We start from the raw sequence: 20,719 nt of genomic DNA, 5'->3' as shown, positions 1-20,719 counted from the left end.
AGCTGTATTCCCTAGCCTGGTGCTGGAGAGATCTGGGGCAGAGGGGACAATGCTGAGTTGATTTTAGGGTAAGAGGTGACTAAATTCTCTGGTCTGGTAAACTGTTGCATCCCAGGCAGGACTTGGTGTTAAAGGGGTTTTGTGCCTCTCAGGGGATGAATGTGAAGATAGACCTGGGAAGTTTACATCCAAACCTCTTGAGAAGACCACCCATGAAGTTCATGTGCTTCCTGGTTCATTTCTGTCTTAGGTGCCATGCAGATATGTTTGGAAACTGTTTTACTGAGAAAACGCCATGTGATGACAAATGTTTGTGCTGTGTGGGCTGACCCTGGTACTTCTTGCTGACACCAGTGTATTGCTAATAGTTTTATTACATTATAGATGTGGTTTGATGTAGGCATGCAGCACAAAGAGAGAACCTTCTGATGCACAAAGAGAGAACCTTCTGATGACCATCTGGGGTAGCCTAGTTGTAAATCCAGCATGTATAATACAGAATTACTTACAGGCCATCAATTGCAACTCTCGTAGAGATAGGACAGTTGAGTCCCAGTTAGCAAAGATAACCTCCCAAAGGTTACTCAATGTGTCAGTGTCATTTGATAAGTAAACCTCATATCGTCTTTGCCCTGCATACTGGGAAGTGTGTTGCCCATCCAGCTTGCAAAAGCCACTGTGCATTTCACATAAGGCCAAAGACTCTATCATCACTTGGTTATTATTAGACACTTCTTAGTGATGCACTTTGTGTCCTGGGCAGATAAATGAGTTGGGTAGTTTCCCAAAGTTGGCTAGGAGTAGGCAGTCTGTCTAACAGTGTAACTTTGACTTTGCTTGTTTCTTGGATCTTCTTCTACCTGTCAGTGGGCATGTATCACTCCCATCCATCTATTCTCTTGTCATTTTCTATCTCCCAGAAGCTCAGGAAGCAAGCATCACATAGCTTTCCAAGCTCACATTGGCACTGGTGGTGCCCACTAGTGAGGCAGCTGTGAGGCCTTAGACATGTATTCTTTCTGGTGACTCCAGTCCAAGTGCAATCCCAGGCTCCTGTCATGTAGCTACTCCCTGTAAACGTTGGCTGTCTGAAAGAATGCAAGAGGAAAACCAGAAAGGCAGGCACATGTTTCTCTCTTGCAGTTGATACAGAACTAGAGTTCCATCCCACTCAGTCCCAGTGATGGTGAGGTGATACTTTAATATCACTTGGATACCCAAACACCTGTTTTTGTCATTTGTAAGCTCTCGTGACTCATGGTTACTGTACTGAGCTTTGAGATGAAATAGCACTGTCGGCTGGCTGCATTTCCAGATAAAAGTAAATGTTGTATGGCTTAGTTGTCTTGGGCATCAGGATAAAGAGTATAGAATAAGCTAGCCGGTACTCTGTGAATTCTGGAATGTATTTGTCTTGCATCTATAAAAATGGCTTACCCTCACTCTGGATAACTACGATCAAGAAGCTGGGGACCTGCCAAATCTGTTTTCTGCACTCTTCTTGCCAGGGCTGAAAACAATTTACTAGTTGATTCAACCACAAACGAAGGGTGCTGGGCTGTAGCTTAGTGGAAAATCACTTGCTGGGTTCGATCCCCAGTACCAAAACAGAAAAGGCAAAAAATATATACAGTTTTAGAAAAAGGAAAGGTGAGTGAGCATGGAAAGGGGATTGGAGCTGACAATAGCACAAAAATTATTCAGAGTACTATAATACATCCTGCCAAGAGAACATGACTGTGGATTTCACGACATGTGGCTCAGGGAGAAGAGAGAAAAGACACAATAGAATTTCAGGATTTTTATTTTATATGAAAACATCCTTTTTTTTTGGTCACAAGGATAGAGTGACTATGACTAAATAAAGAGTATTATATTTCTGTGCATCACAATGGAAACATGTTCCCTTGGCTGTACTTTCTATTGTCTGAAAAATACCAAGTGTTCCTCATCATAGTTCTCAGTCCTAAAAGGCTTGCAAAAAGAATTCCAGGAAAGGTGTGCTGGCAATCACTGGCTATTTAGCTGGGGGAAGATAAAGCTTACTGGATGAAGCTAAGGGGGAAGCATCTTTGCTGGCAGAACAAATGTCTATGCCCCAGTGACATGTTCTAGACTCCAGCATGTTTCTTCAATTATCCATCAGAAGGCCATGGAGCCATAAGGCCAGATATAATTTATGCAGATTTGCCCAAGTGTATATAAGACTTTGTTATTCAATACAAAAGCAGCCGCCATAGCAACCTCAGGATCACAAAATGCTTATGGCACCTCTGAGAGACACATCATCCCTTTGCAAAGATGTTGCAGTGCACAAATGTTCCACAGGCTTGTGGTTCATCTTTGCCCTGCGTGAACCAGAGAGCTTGATGGCTGAAATACTTTCGTCCTTTCAGTATGATCTTAAGGACTTATTAATGTGCAGTCTTTGTTAAGTAAGCTGACTAGTTGGTGGATTTTCTTCTCTCTTGGGATTGTTGTTTTCATTTTTATTTCCTTAATGACTTGAAAACTGGTTTTCAAAGGTTCCTGGGTAGCCCAGTGGCACTGTGCTGGGCCTGACTTCTTTTGCGGTGGCACTACGGTATGACAGAGCAAGGCCTTGGAGCAGGTAACTGGTGAGACACACAGTAATGAGCTCCAATCCCCAAGCAACCCAGGGGAGCTCTGGTCAAATCTGAGAAGCTTATCTTTTGGTTTGCTTACTTCTTCTGTTTTGGTACCCCGCCTCTAAAATCCAAACCCCTGCTTCTGAATACCTTATAGAGATTGCTAGTGCCCTTCATGTGCTGGGCATACCCTAGCCCATGAGTCTTGAATATTATTTGTAAAAAAAAAAAAGAAAGAAAGAAAGAACAACAAATCTCTACAGATGTTTGTAAATATAAATTGGATCTTGGGGTAGGGGGAAAATGATAAGTCCTGATGTGTAAGGTATATAGAGTTTTGTGGTATAAATATTCCCATCATAGTCCAATTTTAAGCTACCAATAGTTTAACAACAGCCTCTCGGAATTCCTGAAAATTTACCAAATGGGCCCAGCACTTTACAGGTCCTGGTTATCTCATTTCGGTCCACAGCAACCTCACAGATAGGTTGGTATACTCAGCCCCATACACTGCAAGAAGAAACAGACTCACAGAACTTGTAATTTTACTGTGTGTATGAATTGCCTAACCATCTTGTTAAAGAGAGAACCTGAGAATCTATCTATCTATCTATCTATCTATCTATCTATCTATCTATCTATCTATCTATCTATCTATCTATCTATTTTTGTGACTGTACTTGGGCTTGAACTTAGTGCCCTGTGCTCTTGTTTAGCATTTTTTGGTTATAACTGGTGAACTGGTGCTCTACCACTTGAGTCATGTCTCTGGCCTGCCTTTTTTGCTACTTATTTTGGATATAGAGCCCTAGAGACTTTTCAGCACAAACTGGTTATAAAAAACATGTTGGCCTCCAGATGTTGGCCTTGTTTTTTTGGGTCGGTCGTGGGGCATGAACTCTGGGCTTGGGCGCTGGTCCTGTGCTCTTCAGCTCAAGGCAAGCGCTCTACCGTTTGAGCCAGAGTGCCACTTCTGGTTTTCTAGTGGTTTATATTGGAGATAAGAGTCTCACGGACTTTCCTGCCTGGGCTGGCTTTGAACTGTTATCGTCAGATCTCAGCCTTCTGAGTAGCTAGGATTACAGGCGTGAGCCACCGGTGCCCGGCTAGATGTTGGCCTTTTGACTTTCAAGTTAAGTAGATCTTCAGTAGAGCCCAGTTTTATGCTTAAAATGAAATATTCTTCTTACAGACTTTGATCAAATGATGTGACTTTGTGGTACAAATACTCTTTAAGAGTTTGTGCAAATTTCACATTCTCTTCCTCCCTTGGGGTTCAAAGGAAGTTGGGTATTATTCTCTGTATGTCTCATGAATGAATACTCAGGAACTAAAATCAGCAACCCTGAAAGAAATAGAGAAATGAGCTAATGTGGCTCCTGTGATTATTACTGGATGAGGGATGACAGGAGTGGAGTAGGTTCTCTTTAACAATCCAAAGACTGGGAAGGTAGCTCAGCGGTACAGTGCTTGCCTTGCAAGCATGAGGCCCTGGGTTTGATTCCTCAGCACCACACAAACAGAAAAAGCCGGAAGTGGCTCCGTGGCTCAAGTGGTAGAGCGCTGGCCTTGAGCTGAAGAGCTGAGGGACAGCGCCCAGGCCCAGAGTTCAGGCCCCGTGACCGGCAAAAAAAAAAAAAAAAAAAAAAAAAATTCAAAGACTGTCCTCTACAACCTCTAGAGTTCTCAGTAAGTCTCCATCTTCTATTAATTTCTATCAAGATGCCAAGATGGTGCTACTTAGCTCCTGTATCCTTATTTCATCTCATTTCCCCACAAAATCACAAGAACTTGAGATCCACAGTTGAAAAAATTTCAAATAGTATCACCGAAAGGAGAATGTCACAAGATAGAAGATTTAGCAAGGATTTATTTTAGGATAAAGTAAAAAGAAATTTTAAAAAATGGGAGCAAAGACCAAAATGATAGTTTTTATGTAGGGTCTCTCCACTTTCTGAGCTGGGAAATACCTGTTGTCTACCCAACTGCAAACCATGAGACAGTGATTGAGGTGACCAGGCAGCTATCTAGGTGAACAAGATGGCTGCTGGAAAATAAAAATATGATCTAGACTTACCCAAGACACAAGAAAATAGGGGAGTAATCAGGACTTCCTTTTGTCAATTTTGTGTATCAAAGGAGAAGTGACTGCAGACCATAGCCTCTTGGTCTCCCTATCCTTATAACTTTAACATTTCAAAGGAGGTGGGGGTGGGGGAGCTTGCTGCTCTGGCTTTTCAGTTTACTTTTTGATTCTAACTTCAGAATCTGACCCTTCTAGCATTTATTATTTTCAATTTCTCTGCCTCCTCATCTGTCTAGCCTGCCTCATTTGTACTTACATGCATCACTTAGTAATAGAGTCTTGGAAGGACAGGAGGGATGGCAGAGTGGCAAAAAAGCCAAACTCAGGGAACTGTGAGTTATGAGAAGGACAGATGGTGTTTCTGACCTCAGGAAGCCTGACATCTCCTTAGGAAAGGCACCCAGGAAGCCATTTGTGTATGAGAGAACAGAGAGTGAAAGGTTTAACTAGGCCAAGAGAGTTACATCAGGTTTCTAGCACAGAATTCTATATTGCAGTCTGTCTAGACTGCCAAAACCCGACTTCCAAAGGAACGTCTGTTCTTCATTTTTGTCTTAAGGGGTTTTATTCAATCAGGCAATCAAAAGATTCAAATGGATCCAAGATATTTTCTAGCTAATGGAATGTACCAGCAGAGAATTCTGTCTTTTTTTCCCTTGGGAGATGATCATCTCACAATCAAAACCATCTTTCTAGTAAAATGATTTGATCTTGATATTCAGATCCAATTTTCGGTTCTTTGCCTAAGTCTGGATAAAGCAAATGATTCATGATGATCCATTTATTTCCTGCCAAAATGTATGCTTGGCGTTATAGAGACATCATCTTAACTGCAGTTCTCTTCTTGTCTTTCTCACACTAACTAATTCCACTCTGTGTCTGGTCCAGGACTACCTTTGTGTTTACAGGCAAGACAGTGTATAGCGGCATACCTTACTCCTTGCAACCGATGGAAATATTCATCTGCTCAGGCCCAATTTGAAATGCCACATTATCTGGGAAACATGTTCCAATCACCACGTTGAGTTGGGAGCTATAATATTTTCTTTTGAGTTGCAGCTTTGTGGCCTCTTTCCCAATCAGAATGCATGTTTTACTGTGCTTTACTTTAGAGGTAATGATTTTGGTACATTTCCTCCCTTCCCATAGCCACCGCAGCTAGGATTTTTTTGGCTTGAACTCAGGGCCTGTTTTGATAAAAGATAGTGCTCTACCACTTGAACCATAGTTCCATTTTCAGCTTTTTATGTTTTGGTAATGGGAAATAAGTGTCTCACAGACTTTCTTGCCCAGGCTGCCTTTGAACCACCATCCTCAGATCTCAGTCTTCTGAGTAACTCCAATTGCAGGTATGAGCCACCCACACTCAGCAATGATACTAGATTTTAAGGCTGTTAATGTTAATAATAATTACCATTGTCAATTTCTGAATACCTTCTAAAGACCAGGAATTATAGGAGAGAATTTTCAAACATCGAAATAGCTATTGAAGTTATTACCCATTCTACTTTATCTCAGAAAGGTCAGTATCTTGTCTGCAATCTCCCAACTAGCAAGCTTTTGAACCTACTGCAAAATAACATATTCCTACTCGTTTCCCCAACCATATACTTTCCATAAGGACACTGAGTGATGATGGTGACGAAGTTCTAAAATTATCTAACGTCTATATAATATGCATAGTTAATGTATAGTACCAGGCAAATAGAAGGAACTTTATAAGTATCCAATGAATAAAAGTAGAATGGTGGTGTCTGTGGGAATAATTAATGGGGAGGAAAATTTTTGGTGAGCAATGATTTCTAGCAAACCAACCCAGTTATCAAAGACTGTTACTCTGGAGACACCAAAGATGATTTGAGACAGTTGACTGCTCTCTTTAAGCTTACTCTCTAGTAGGTGACACATTTGCATTTTGCAATAGGATCTACATGAATTAAAACCCATAATTAAAAATTTTAAAAGAGGAAATTGGATAAATGAGTGTGTATATATACATACATATTTTATATATTACACAATATATTTACATTAATATATATATATTTAAATTAAATATATTAAATTAAATTAAATTAAATATATAGTGGCTATATATTTACAGTATTTACAATACTGGACATCTAATCCAGCATATTGCCACTGAGCTACATACCAACTCCGGAAAAGACTTTAGGACAGTGGTCATGAAGGATTACAATAACTATGCAGAATTTGTAGCCATAGAAATCCATTATAAAAAGTTGACTCTAGGCTCCAAGTCTCCATATAGGTTATCACTTTCACTCATTTATTCTCAACGTGAGAACAGGGTGGGTGAATATTTCACTAAGCCTTATACCAGTTGTATTGTTTGCTTTCATCATTAAAAACTTCATGATTGTCTAATTAAAATAGCCTCCCTGTAAAAACTTGCCATGATATCTTATGATCTTCATACTTTCTAATCCATTCTATAGAAACAATCATGTGATAGATTACTATGGGCACTATCCTTTAGTTTTTTTGCTCAGTGATGGTGTTCTACCATTTGAACCATACTTGCACTTTTGGCTTTTTCTTAATTAATTGGAGATAAGAGTCATACAGACTTTTCTGCTTGGGTTGCCTTTGAGCATCACTTCTTCAATATCAGCCTTTTGATTAGCAACATTTTGAGGCATACCACCTGGTGCCTCACCTAGAACAGAATTTTTTAACCAATCCTGGGCCTTGAACTCAGGGCCTGGGCACTATCCCTGAGCTTTTTTTGTTTTTTGTTTTTTCTCCAGACAAGCACTCTACCACTTGAGTCAGCACCACTTCTGGCCTTTTGTGTTTATGTGGTACTGAGGAATTGAATCCAGGGCTTCATGCATGCTAGGAAAGGACTCTACCACTAAGCTACATCCCATCCCTACAACAGAAATTTTAAAACTATAAACTTGATTATTTTCTAGTGTTTAGTTTTTCTTATCAAATAGTGTCTTGGGTATCTTCCTATATTGCTACATTCTTTTAAATTATTTGAGAAAACAAACCTGTTTCATTTAACTCTTGAATACTATGGCATTATGTAGCTGTATGATGGTTAATCTTTTTTTAATCCTAATTAAATTAACCAATCTTATTTTTAAGCTTTCTTCTTTTTTGTATGTTTTTATTATAAAAATGGTGTACAGAGGGGTTACAGTTACATAAGCAAGGTAATGAGTACATTTCCTATCGAGCATTGTTGCCCCCTCCTTTGTTTTTCCCCTACCAGCATTTCTCTTTTTTAAAAAATTACTTTATTATTATTTTAAAGGTGATGTACAGACAGATACATGAGTTGGGTTATGAGTACGTTTCCTTTTCTATGGTGTCTTTTGTTGTCTCACTCTCTCCCAGCCCCTCCTTCCCATCTCTACCCCTGAGTTATATAGCTCACTTTCATCAGTGTACGACAATTAATTTGTCCACTTCTGTATCTTGGACTAGGGTAGAGCTCAGTGGTAGTTCATTCCTTACACACATGAAACCCTGGGTTTAAACTCTAGTACCAAAAAGTATTTATAGCTAAATTCTTTGCAAGGAAGCTGAAAACAGTTATTTTACCATTGATAGTGTATGAGAGGTCTTTGTATTTATTTGTGGTAATATTTAATTTTTAAAGACATCTGGAATTACTTTTTCATATGGTATGAGATAGCAATCTAGAGTGTTTAATTTCTTAAATGAACAGACAAGAGTCTCCAATATTTCCTGAAAATTCTATTCCCCCCACTGATGTTATTTCTTTTCTCTTTTCTTTCTTTCATTTTGATTTTTGATTTTTAACATTTATTGAGAAAGGATCTCCCAATGTAGCTCAGGATGACCTGGATTCCACTATGTAGCCCAGGCAGGGCTCGAGTTCTGCATCCCAAGTTTCAGGAATACAAGCAGTAACTACCACGCTCAGCCTTACCGATATTTTTTGTGTGTACCTGTCCTGGGGCTTAAACTCAGGGCTTGGCACTGTCCCTGAGCTTTATTGCCTGAGGCTAATGCTCTACCACTTGAGATACTGCTCCACTTATGGCTTTTCTGGTATTTAATTGCAGATAAGAGTCTCACAGACATTCCTGCCAGGGACTCTTGAACAGCTAGGATTTTAGACATGGGTCACTGTGGCCTGGCATGATTTTATGGTCTACTTTTCATATGTCCTCAATTGTCATGAATATTTAGATCTACTTTTTGAGTCTTTTCCTTGATGAGGGTTTTATCCAACTCTCCATCACCACAGACATTACAGAATGCTGAGACACATCTTTCTGGTCCATTGAGACAAATCCACTCTTGTAAATAAACTTCTAATGACATTTACTAAAGTTCTTTTAATGAAGAAGTATACTAATAAACTATATTGTATTGTGAACACAGTAAATATAGTCTATGCTAGGTCTAGGGAGGCAATATTAGCTACAATGGCAGATGTCTCTGACTTAGCTCTAATCTTTGATTATAGAAGGGATAGAGGCATAAGAATATTTCTCTGTATATTTTATTTTCTTTTGCACTCTTGTTTTCCTACTCAATATATTTTAATATTCTTTTGCCTACTACCATGATTTCATAGACACATTAATACTAAGAGTCCGTAAGAGGAAGCCAAGGGGCCATGAGAATGGGTCCTTCTCTTAAATTGCTTCCTCCAGTTCTATATGCATCTACTTATGACTGCTACTTGATGACTTTATCACCTTTGAGAAGTATTTGCAATATCAGTCATATAAATGTCCTCAAGTGAAGTAATGAGAGCCTCCCCTTGTAGCAGGGCTCACCATGAGGACTTTGAGCATTCCATTATGTATTTCAGTCTGGACATTTGTAAAAGAAACCAAATAATTGCCTGGTGCCAGTGGCTCATGCCTGTAATCTTAGCTACTCAGGAAGCTGAGATCTGAGGATCTTGGTTCAAAGCCAGCTGAGGTAGGAGAGTCTGTGAGACTCTTATCTCCAATAAACCAACAGAAAACCAGAAATGGAGCTGTGGCTCAAGTGGTAGAGTGCTTGCCTTGAGCTGAAGAGCTCAGGGACAAAGCCCAGGCTCAGAGTTCAAGCTCCACAACCAACAACAACAACAAAAGAAATAGTCAATTAAAGCAATGAATATGTTAGAACTAGGACTCACTCTGTGTGTGTGTGTGTGTGTGTGTGTGTGTGTGTGTGTGTGTGTGTGTGTAATCCTGTTTTCCTCTTCTACCTAACTCTGTTTCCTTGTTTTAGATGCTACTTTGCTCTCTTAGCATGAGGCTGGTAAAAAAATGTTTGTAGAGTGAAAAACAAATCAGCATCATGACATTTGTGATGATAAGAACCAGTCCTTTAATCAGTGATACTAATGCCTGACATACTCAAGTGCTCTATCATTAAATGGAGACAATTTTGATTTTTTTTAACAAGGTGTCAGGATAATGACCATACATTATTTAAGCAGTGAAGAATTGGACTGAGAGTGTGGCTCAAGAAGTAGAACACCGACCAAGCAAGTGTAAGTCCTTCATCAAACCCCACTGTTATCAATAAGAAAGGAAGAAGAAAGGAAGGAAAGAAGGAAGGAAGGAATAAAGAATTATTTAATCAACTTTTTTTGTTGTTTGCCTTCTTTCCCCCCAGGGAACTCCAAGAATGAGCAGCTGCTCTTTTCAAACTGAGAGCGCTCTCTTAGCTTTATTCGAATAATATTTCCATAAAGCATCCAGAATGAAAATGTATAGTTTTAGACTACCATGCATAGTTTTGTAGTAGTTGACTTTGAAAAAAAAATGAACCTCTTTTTACAAGCCTGAATCATCCTTGGATTTTCCATATTTATAATATTTTTATGTTATATATTAATATGATATATATTATATGTCACTATTGTCACTGTCATTTCTTATATTTTTCTTTGCAGAAAAAAGCTCAGAGAAGTGTGTCATCAAGTTCTTCTGCAGAATTCTACCTAGCCAAATGCCACCTTCTTGCAAATGCAGCTTTTGCCAAATGAAGTCTATAAAATCCATTTGGGGTATGTTTTCATGATTGCTTTGTGACTTGTACTCCCAAACCAGAAGACAATCCTATTGTAATGTGATGTTTTTTTGTTTTTATTTTTGTTTTTGTTTTTTTGTCCGTTGTGGGGCTTGAACTCTGGGGCTGGGCGTTGTCACTCAGCTCTTCAGCTGAAGGCAGGCCCTCTCCCACTTGAGCCACAGTGTCACTTCAGGTTTTCTGGTGGTTGATTGGAGATAAGTCTTACGGTCTTTCCTGCCTGGGCTGGCTTTGAACCATGATCTTCAGATTTCAGCTTCTTGAGTAACTAGGATTACAGGCGTGATCCACCAGCACCTGCCTGCCATGTGATAAGGTTTTATAAAAAATAGGTCACCATGGAAAAGCTATGATATCTGTTTACCCATGTATAATTCTTTTAAAGAATTAATTGATTTGAGAAACTTGAAAAGAGAAAACTTAAGTGCAGCACAATTCATAGGCTTCAAGGAAACCTTCCTTTCCGTCCCTCCCCTCTTTTGCCCTCTCCTTCCCTCCCTTTCTTGTCCTCCCATTCTGTTTCTTTCCTCCATATCTCCCCATGATTTAAGACTAGTAAGGAAATGGAAGTATCAGAAGCTGGGTTGCTAAGGAGTGCAGAACAAAGTAAGACATTGCTAAAGGGAGATTGTCATCAAGAAAGACAATGGATTTCATCCCATTAATGGAAATATGTAATTAACAGACTGTTAGATATCAGTCTGTAGTGAGAACCCTGGATTGGGCTCCTATTGAGTGGCAGTCCTGTTACTATCTTCTGGTCCTGAGTGAGGGTGGGACAGATCAGAGTGCAGAGAGAAAATTAGACTTGAAAATTTACATGCTTGAAGGTACCGTCCAAAGAATAAGTAGACAAAGACTTTCCTCTTGGAATACAAACTTTGTGATTTTTATTAATATGTTTTGTTGAACTTATTAACTAAAACAGTAGCCATAAATCAGGAATATATGATCTGCCAGTATATCCTATTGCTGTTCATTTTGCTAGTCTATAGCACATAATTTTGCTTCCTCTAGTGCTTATTTAGCATCTTTCTTTTTTCTTGTTTTTCTTATCTTTCTTTCTTTCATTCTATTTATCTATCTTCACAGAATTTATCTTTTCAAAATTTTCATTCTTTTTTTTTTTTTTTTTTTTGTCGGTCGTGTGTCTTTAACTCTGAGCTTGGGTGCTGTCCCTCAGCTCTTCAGCTCAAGGCTTGTGCTCTACCACTTGAGCCATAACACCACTTCTGGTTTTCTGGTGCTTATTTGGAGATAAGAGTCTCACGGACTTTGCTGCCTAGGCTCACTTTGAACCACGATCCTCAGATCTGAGCGTCCTGACTAGCTAGGTTTACAGGTGTGAGCCACTGACGCCCATCCAAGATTTTCATTCCTAAATGGAAACAGGAGAGCAATATCATATGAAGGTGCAGATATTATCTCATTTTTACAATGGGGAAATTCAGAGAAAGTTAAATAGCTTGCATAAAGTCATATGGCTACTAAAATGGAAGGAAGATAGACCTTATTTATTTGTTTGTGGTACTAGGAGTTGAACCCAGGAATTCATGCTTGTTAGGCTAACACTTTGTCATTTGAACCATCCCCTCAGCCTAGGAAAATAGACTTTAGATGGTCTTAATGAAGAATCTCTGATACCTCTATCTATCTATCTATCTATCTATCTATCTATCTATCTATCTATCTATCTATCTATCTATCTATCTATCTATCTATCTATCCATCCATCCATCCATCCATCTATCTATCTATCTATCTATCTATCTATCTATCTATCTATCTATCTATCTATCTATCTATCTATCTATCTATCTATCTATCTATCTATCTATCTATCTATCTATCTACCTACCTACCTACCTACCTACCTATCTATAGACACTGTCACTTACTTATACATATGCCTCTTGTTTGTCAAAGTAAACATATTTCCTTTGGGAAAGACCAACTGTGATGGTGACCGGCTTGCCTGGAGTCGCAGGAAACCATTGTCTATGACACAAAGGAAGGACAGTGCTCTCTTTTCCATGTCATAGGAAACTTCTGATATTATGATATTTATGGCTGGATAGTGTAAGAAATTTTCTGCATTGGGGAGGACACAGTAGATATGGGATACGTGATATTTGAGTATGGAAATCCATGTTTATGGATCTCTAGCTTTTTTCAATCTCCAGCCTGAGATGTCCAGGTTGACTCGCATCAGGTCCTGATCATGGTTTCATTATTTAATGTGTCTACTAGATAAGAGACACATGACGATTCATCTCTCCATTCCCTCATCCTTCTACTCAATCATATCTATTAGTAAACCATTCCACTGGGTTCAAAACACTGTGTTAATATCTGAGAATCAAGCTTCAAATGAGTAAGTTCTGATTCCAGTTTCAGGGAACCTATAGTCAAAAGACTTCCTCTGAATGAGTCTATAAGAAAGGAATGGCAAATAATGGGTTTATGAATTGCATTCTATGCACTTCCTACTCTGCAATTGAAGTACTCTTGAGGAGTGTAAACTCAGCCTTCAAAGGGAGAGGGCAAGGCGTTTCTTTGAAGGCTCCTGTTTTATTTTAAAGACATATGTAAAAACATGTATTCAACTCAATATTGTATGTGTGTTTATTTTGCTAACCATTTCCTTTCTCTCAGTATAGAATACAATTACAGACTCACAAGGCACCCCATACTTAGCCTATGGTTTCACAGGACCTACAATGCTTTGCTTAGGGATGCACACTTGATATTGTTTGAAAAGTGACAACCCAGGTCAACTGTAGGTGGAAACTTGTGCTACCTTTTATGAGATCCTGGATCCATCACTGTATGCTCCTCAGTATCTTTTTTTTTTTTTTGTCGGTCATGGGGCTTGAACTCTGGGTCTGGGCACTGTCCCTCAGCTCTTCAGCTCAAGGCGAGTGCTCTACTGCTTGAGCCACAGCACCACTTCTGGTTTTCTGAATGATTTATTGGAGATAAGCGTCTCACGGACTTTCCTGCCCTGGCTGGCTTTGAACTGTGATCCTCAGATCTCAGCCTCCTGAGTAGCTAGGATTACAGGTGTGAGCCACCGGCACCCAGCTCTCACCGGTATCTTTAACCAAGGTATTATCATATCCCACCTCTGCTGTGCTTGTTCTTTTTATGTGGAAAATGTAATTCATTTTTCATACATGAAAATATTCACTCTTAATTGAGCAATTAGTATATGGTCAGTAGTGTGTTTAGTGTGTTCACTGTTGCAATAAAGTAAGGCTCATTTTGTCTTAACTTCCATTTTCCAGATGAGGAAAGTGAGATGCAGAAGTGCAGTACATTTTAGAATAAAGTAAGACACTGCAAACTAGTTCCTATTGAAGGTTTTCTTCAGCCTTGGCAATCCTTCAAGCATTTAATTATTCTGATCTCTCTCTCTCTCTCTCTCTCTCTCTCTCTCTCTCTCTCTCTCTCTCTCTCTCTCTCTCTCTCTCCCTCCCTTTCTCTCTCTCTCTGCCATTCCTAGGGCTTGAAGTAAGGGCCTGGATACTGTCCCTGAGCTTCTTTTGCTTAAGGCTAGCATTCTACCATTTGAGCCATTGCACCAATTCTGGCCTTTTCTGTTTATGTGGTACTGAGGAATCGAACCCAGGGCTTCATGCATGCTAGGCAAGCACTCTACCACTAAGCCACATTCCCAGCCCTCCTTCTGTCTCTTACTCAGTTCCAAAAGTAGATCCCCTATTCTTCTATGCTCAGGAGATGGACTATGGATTACTGAATAGATGACACCATAACAGATATGTGTTATTATTCAGACCTTACTCTAAAATATTTATCAGCTTCACAAATCTATGATGATCACAACAATGAATACCATAGGAGCACTGCTATAATACAGATAGCCAAGATGAGCCTTGCTAAGCATATGATGATTCCATTCTTAAAGGAGTTACAATTCATCTCCTTTGTGCAGCTTGAAGACCTATCACATGGGGCAGATTTGGGTGCATACCTCTTCAGAGTCTCAAATTACTGCAGCGCTCATCGTGCCAATCAGGAATGCAAATAGAGAACTGGCTGAATCGGTGAGCTAGTTTCTGTTGGTTTAGAAGGATATAAACTCAGGGAGGATATAAATCTGCTGTATAATGGCTTAAAATAATCAGACTTTTCATTCAAATTAAGTCAGAAAAGGTTGTTTTAATCTTTCATTATACTTTCATTTCATTGAGTTTTTTTAAAATAAGTTATAAACTGAAGAATACCTATAATTTTAAATGGAAAAAATCAGTAATTAGAATGACTTCATTTGAGAAACTTTCTAAACATAACATTATAGTACTTAAATACAATTCTGACCTTTGTTAATCTGTGCTTGCTATACATTCTAAGAGTATCTCTATTGTCATAGTCATATTTTCTTTTTCCTCCTCCTCCTTCTCTTCCTCCTCCTCCTCCTCCTCTTCCTCCTCCCCCTCCTCCCCCTCCTCTTCCTCCTTCCCCTCTTCCTCCTCCTCTTCCTCCTCTTTCTTCTTCTACAAGTACTGGGGCTTGAACTCAGGACCTTGGCTTTTCCACTCAAGACTGGTGCTATACTACTTGAGCCACACCTCAACTTTGGGCCTTTTGCTTGTTATTTAGAAATAAGTCTCACAGACATTCTTGCCTGAGCTGGTTTGGAGCCTTAATCTTTACATTGCAGCCTCTTGAGTAGCTATAATTACAGATATGAGCCACCAGTGCCCAGAACATGTTCCCTTCTGGTTTTTAAAGAATTATTTTTTAGTAGTTATACAAAGGAGTTACTATTCAGCAAATCAATTTATGGATACAATGCATCTTGATTAATGATATCCCATTCATCATTCATCCCCATGCCGCCGAACTGCACCCCTCCTTTTAATTTTCTTAATTTTGTAGGCCTCTCTTCATTTATCCACTCCTTAACCTTTTCCCAACCCCACCTTTTGAATATCCATTTCTTAGTAATTATTTTTTGGATTGTGACTTAGTTTTTCTAAGGAGTTACACTAATTGATTATTTGTCTAAAAATAACATATTTTGGTTATTCCATTCATGTATACTTTCTTTCTTTCTTTTTTTGTGGGGGTCTGGTCGTGGGGCCTGAACTCTGGGCCTGGGCACTGTCCCTCAGCTCTTCAGCTCAAGGCTAGCACTCTACCACTTGAGCCACAGCACCACTTCCTCCATTCATGTATACTTTCATACAACCCTGAATGTGGAGTTACTCACAGCTCACTCTTATTTTCCTTGCCCATAGACTGGGGGCACAGTGGGAGTAACACAATCTAAGTGGATCAAATAACCAGGCTTTAAAAAAACTGTTATTGTAAAGGTGATGTACATAGGGGTTACAGTTACATAAGTCAGGTAATAAGTACATTTCCTTTTGAACAGTGTCACCTCTTTCCTCCTTTTCTCCCAACTTTTCCCTCTCAACCCCCTGTCCTACAAGTTGTATAGTTCATTTCCAACATAGTATATAGTGAGTATTACTGCTGCATTTGTTCATCCTTTGTCCCGCCGTTTCTGCACTGTCTTTTACCTTCCCCCAAACAGATAAACATATGTACAAGACAAAAGCTACACAAAGCAAAAACAGTGACAAAGAAGAAAAAAAAGCAAAATAGCAAAAACCCTCTTGTTTCCATTTGGTGGAATTCATTTAGGCAAACATCATTTTATATGATCATATGCACATGGCTATAGAGCCTTTGTGATCCTTCCCTAAGAATATCCTTTGTTCTCAATGTATGAATGTCTAGAGTCCAGTATAATTTATCATGTCCAAATGTATTTTTGTCTTTTACTATCCTTTGGATTTACTTGTAGATTTACAGGCACATTATACTTACCACAAATTAGGGAAACCATGCAGTCTATGGCTTACTTTGCTTAATATGATTTTTTCCAAGTCTTTCCATGGCAATATTAAATGGCAATATCATTCTTTCTAATGGCAGTATAGAATTCCACTGTGGATATATGTTTTCTTGATCCAATTGTCCATTGAGGGGCATCTGGGTTGATTCCATCTTGACTATGGTAAGCAACGCTGCAATGCACATTAGGTGGCTTGGCTTGTAAGACTTCAGCTTCTTATGAAGATCACTGCACATCTACACTGTCTTTGTGCAGCACACACAGAATTGACTTGTGGATATAGCGATCTGAGGATATGTCTGGAAGTTGAGTTTTAGATCAAGACATTGGGACTGAATTGGGCATATATCATTCATATTTCTAAAAAGCGGAATGTGTGATATCTAAATGGAAATTCTCCTAGGTCACATAACTTGGGTGATCTTTCTGTAAACTGAAATACTGCCTCAGGACTTAAGCAGGACTTTGACAAATTATTCCAACTTCCTTTGTCTTACGTGCTCTTGTATAAGGGCTTTAAAATGAGATGTTTTCTTTGAAGGTATGTATTTTTTTGAAGGGTATATTTTAATTTTGCAATGGTAAGAAGACATTTAATCTGTGCAATGTATATAAAGATGACACTAAGTCAGTATTTGTTTATAGTGCAGAACTTTAAAAAATGATAAAAATGGAAAATCAAAACCATGTGGTGTCATGTACATAGATCCCGAAGAACACATGCTGATCTGTAAATAAAGATATGTAGAAACAAGAATGTCCTTGTACCTAGAAAATACACAAACTTAGAACCTAAACAGTCATTCCTCTTTCTGATCACAATCTGATGGGCTTAAAGTGAGGTATACATTAGCAGATACTATGTTTAAAATGGACAACTAACAAATCAGGGAATGCATCACTCTAGGAAATTATTTGCTGCAGGCTGACACCAAGGTAACTGTAACTACATTCATTTCAGGGCCAAATATAAAGTAATAAGCATGGAAATATTATAAACTATTTTATGGATCAGGGCTTGAATTAAAACATTTAAAATAGAGCAGTGTTAATAGATTATTATATGTATTATTATGGAACTATAAGCATCTTTTTCTTAATATAGGTAAATGTTAAAATAACACTTAATTATAATACATTATTAGATTAAACATTTTTCTCTATTATTAGTTCTTTAGAAGTTGTTAATACAGCCTTGGTGTGAAGGCCAACTCTGCCGCTTATTGTTCTGGAGCCATGAGAAAAAGTCTGTATTTTGAATGTATTTTTTTCAACCTTTGCATTTTGTTTCCAGCAAATTAAAGCATGTGCATGGTTTTAAAAGTCAAACATTATTCAAAGGCTTATAATGGGAAACAGAAGTCCCCTGCCTTATGCATTCTCATTACCTAGTTTTATTTAGTATTTAAATGTTTTATTATGTCTAAAAATATTATACAAGTAATATATGAATACATTCCCCTTGGGAATGAGGCAAGTCATTCACAAGTAGAGCAAGTAAAACATTCAAATAGTTCTTTTCCACTACACCAACCCTAACCTACCCTCCTTTCTGAAGTAATCATTGCCATCAATTGATGTAAATGCTTACCTACAATTCCTTCCTTATTCATTCACATATATATGTGCTTATGGATTTGTTTAACTGCATTATTGAATTTGTGCTACAAAAACTGACTACTCTTTTCTCAATGATTTGCCTTGATAACCCTTCCATGTCTGTGCTTATAGACCTATTGTAATCATTGTATTATATAGATATATCATGAACAATTGATGAGTATTTAGATTGTTGCCACCTTTTTGTTTTCTGATACTTGTGATGGAACCTAGGTACTTGAGAGGGTCCACAGTTCAAGGCTAAAATAGGCAAGAAGTTGACAAGACTTCAACAATCACGAGACTTCAATGTACTTGTCATAAAATTACACTTTTAATAGAGAAAACATAAGCTGGGCTCTGGTGGCTCATGTCACCAGAGCTACTCAGGAAGCTGAGATCTGAGGATCTCATTTCAAAGCCAGCCCAGTCAGGAAAGTCTGTGAGATACTTATCTCCAATAAACTACCAGAAAACTAGAAACTGGTGCTGTGGCTCAAGTGGTAGAGCACTCGCCTTGAGCTGAAGAGCTCAGGGACAGTGCCCAGGCCCAGAGTTCAGCCCCATGACCAATAAAAAAATAGAGAAAATATGTAAGCCTTAAAAGAATTATTATCATCAACAAATTTGATATCATATATAAACATATATAATACTAAACCATGTGAATTATTTTAAAACACACATGTAAAAGTCTCAGATATTGACCAAATATCAAGCTACATAGGATCTATAAATTTCCAGAAGCAAAAAGTGTATATATTCTCTAGTTACATTCTCAGCTTCAAATATAATGAAATAACAAAACAGAAAAAAATGACTTAAAAACTAAAATAAGTCTAATTTGGGGTATGGGTACTAGTGGGAGGAGGACAGGCAAATGGCGAGAGTGAAGGGGAATGAAGGGAAAATGAATGAATAAATATTGTATGTCTATGTGTGAAAATGAAACAATGAAGCTTGTTGAGATTAGTTTGGGAAAAGGGCAGAGGAGGAGGGAGAGTGATAAAGCAGGTGAGTCTGATCAAGTTATATTGCATATGTATATTTATATTATATAGACATGTCAGAATGAACTCCCCTGTGCAAGTGATGTTAATAAAGAATGTGGGGAAAATACAGCAAACATGGTTGTATCTATTTGGAATCTGCTAAATAAATCATAGGTTGAAGAAAGAATCAAGACAAAATAGAGCATACATAAAATATGTAGAACATAAGTAAAATTGTAAGCAGAGGAAAATAGAAAACTTTAAACGCAGTTACTCAAAATTGAAAAAAAATAGAATAAATAGACAAATTTTATATATTTTTTAGGAAAAATGGGCTGAACATGTAGATCCAGCCCTAGAACTGGAGAGAGGGGGGGAGGGGGGAGAGGGAGAGGGAGAGAAAGGGAGAGGGGAAGATAGAGGGAGAGAGAGGAAGAGAGAGAGGGAGAAATAAGAATTTAAAAGAGGACTCAAAGAAGTAGGAATAACTGAATGCAATAGTGCACATCTGTAATCTCAGCACTCAGGAGGTTGAGGTGCAATGATTGTGATTTTGATACCAGCTTGGGCTGCATAGCATGATTCTTTCTCAAAGAAACTAAAGCAGAAATTAATAGTAGCCTTTTTTAGCCTTATTTGGGAATTTTTGCTTGAGCATAAATGCTGTACCAATGTATATGTGAGCAAACTTCTTTGAAGAGTCTGAGAGAATGTTTTAGACTTTGCAGGTTACACAGTCTATGTCTGTCAGCTACCCAAATTGGCCAGTATATCCCCCAAACAGTTATAAACAATACTTAAATGATGAGTGAGTTTGTGTTCAATAAAACTTGAATTCCAAGAGAAATCAATATCCTTTGGGAAGTCCTGCCTCAACATTATTACTTATACGTATGCTGTTCAGAAGGATTTCATGAAAGCTTAATATTGTAATCATCGAGAAGCATCAAAAATCTCAATATTAATTGTTCCTTTAAACTCCCTGTGTGCACTGCATGTGAGCTAGACTCAGAAGGAAAGGTGCTTTTCTTGAAGAAGTTCAGGAGAATGACTGGAAACTTGTCGAGCTTAACTAAGTTATACTAACAACGAAGGAACATCAGATCTTGTGGACAAAATAGGTTCTGTGAACTGATGTAAACCTACCCGATTATTTCCAATACCATTAGCGTCTGACTAGTACAGATGATGGGGGAGGGGAGGGGAGGAGACTATGCTTTGTACAACTTCAGTCTCAAATTATATGCCACGTGGAATGCAAAATCTATAACAAGTCTTAGTCTGATTTTTGCAACTGATGTATATATTTACTAAGAAGTGGGAAGATAAAGCAATACAGCACCCTTTAGTTATGCATTTCCTTTGAAAGTTTCATTCTGAGGAGGAAGCAACTGATGTGGTGGCACAATTAGCCTATTTTCTTGCTGATCAACGACAGATTCCTTTCTTCCTTCCTTCCTTCCTTCCTTCCTTCCTTCCTTCCTTCCTTCCTTCCTTCCTTCCTTCC

The sequence above is a fragment of the Dipodomys merriami genome, unplaced genomic scaffold, assembly GCF_024711535.1.
Source record: "Dipodomys merriami isolate MVZ:Mamm:240054 unplaced genomic scaffold, mDipMer1.0.p SCAF_3, whole genome shotgun sequence".
NCBI classification, from domain to species: Eukaryota; Metazoa; Chordata; class Mammalia; order Rodentia; family Heteromyidae; genus Dipodomys; species Dipodomys merriami.
Note: the sequence above shows the minus strand (reverse complement) of the source record.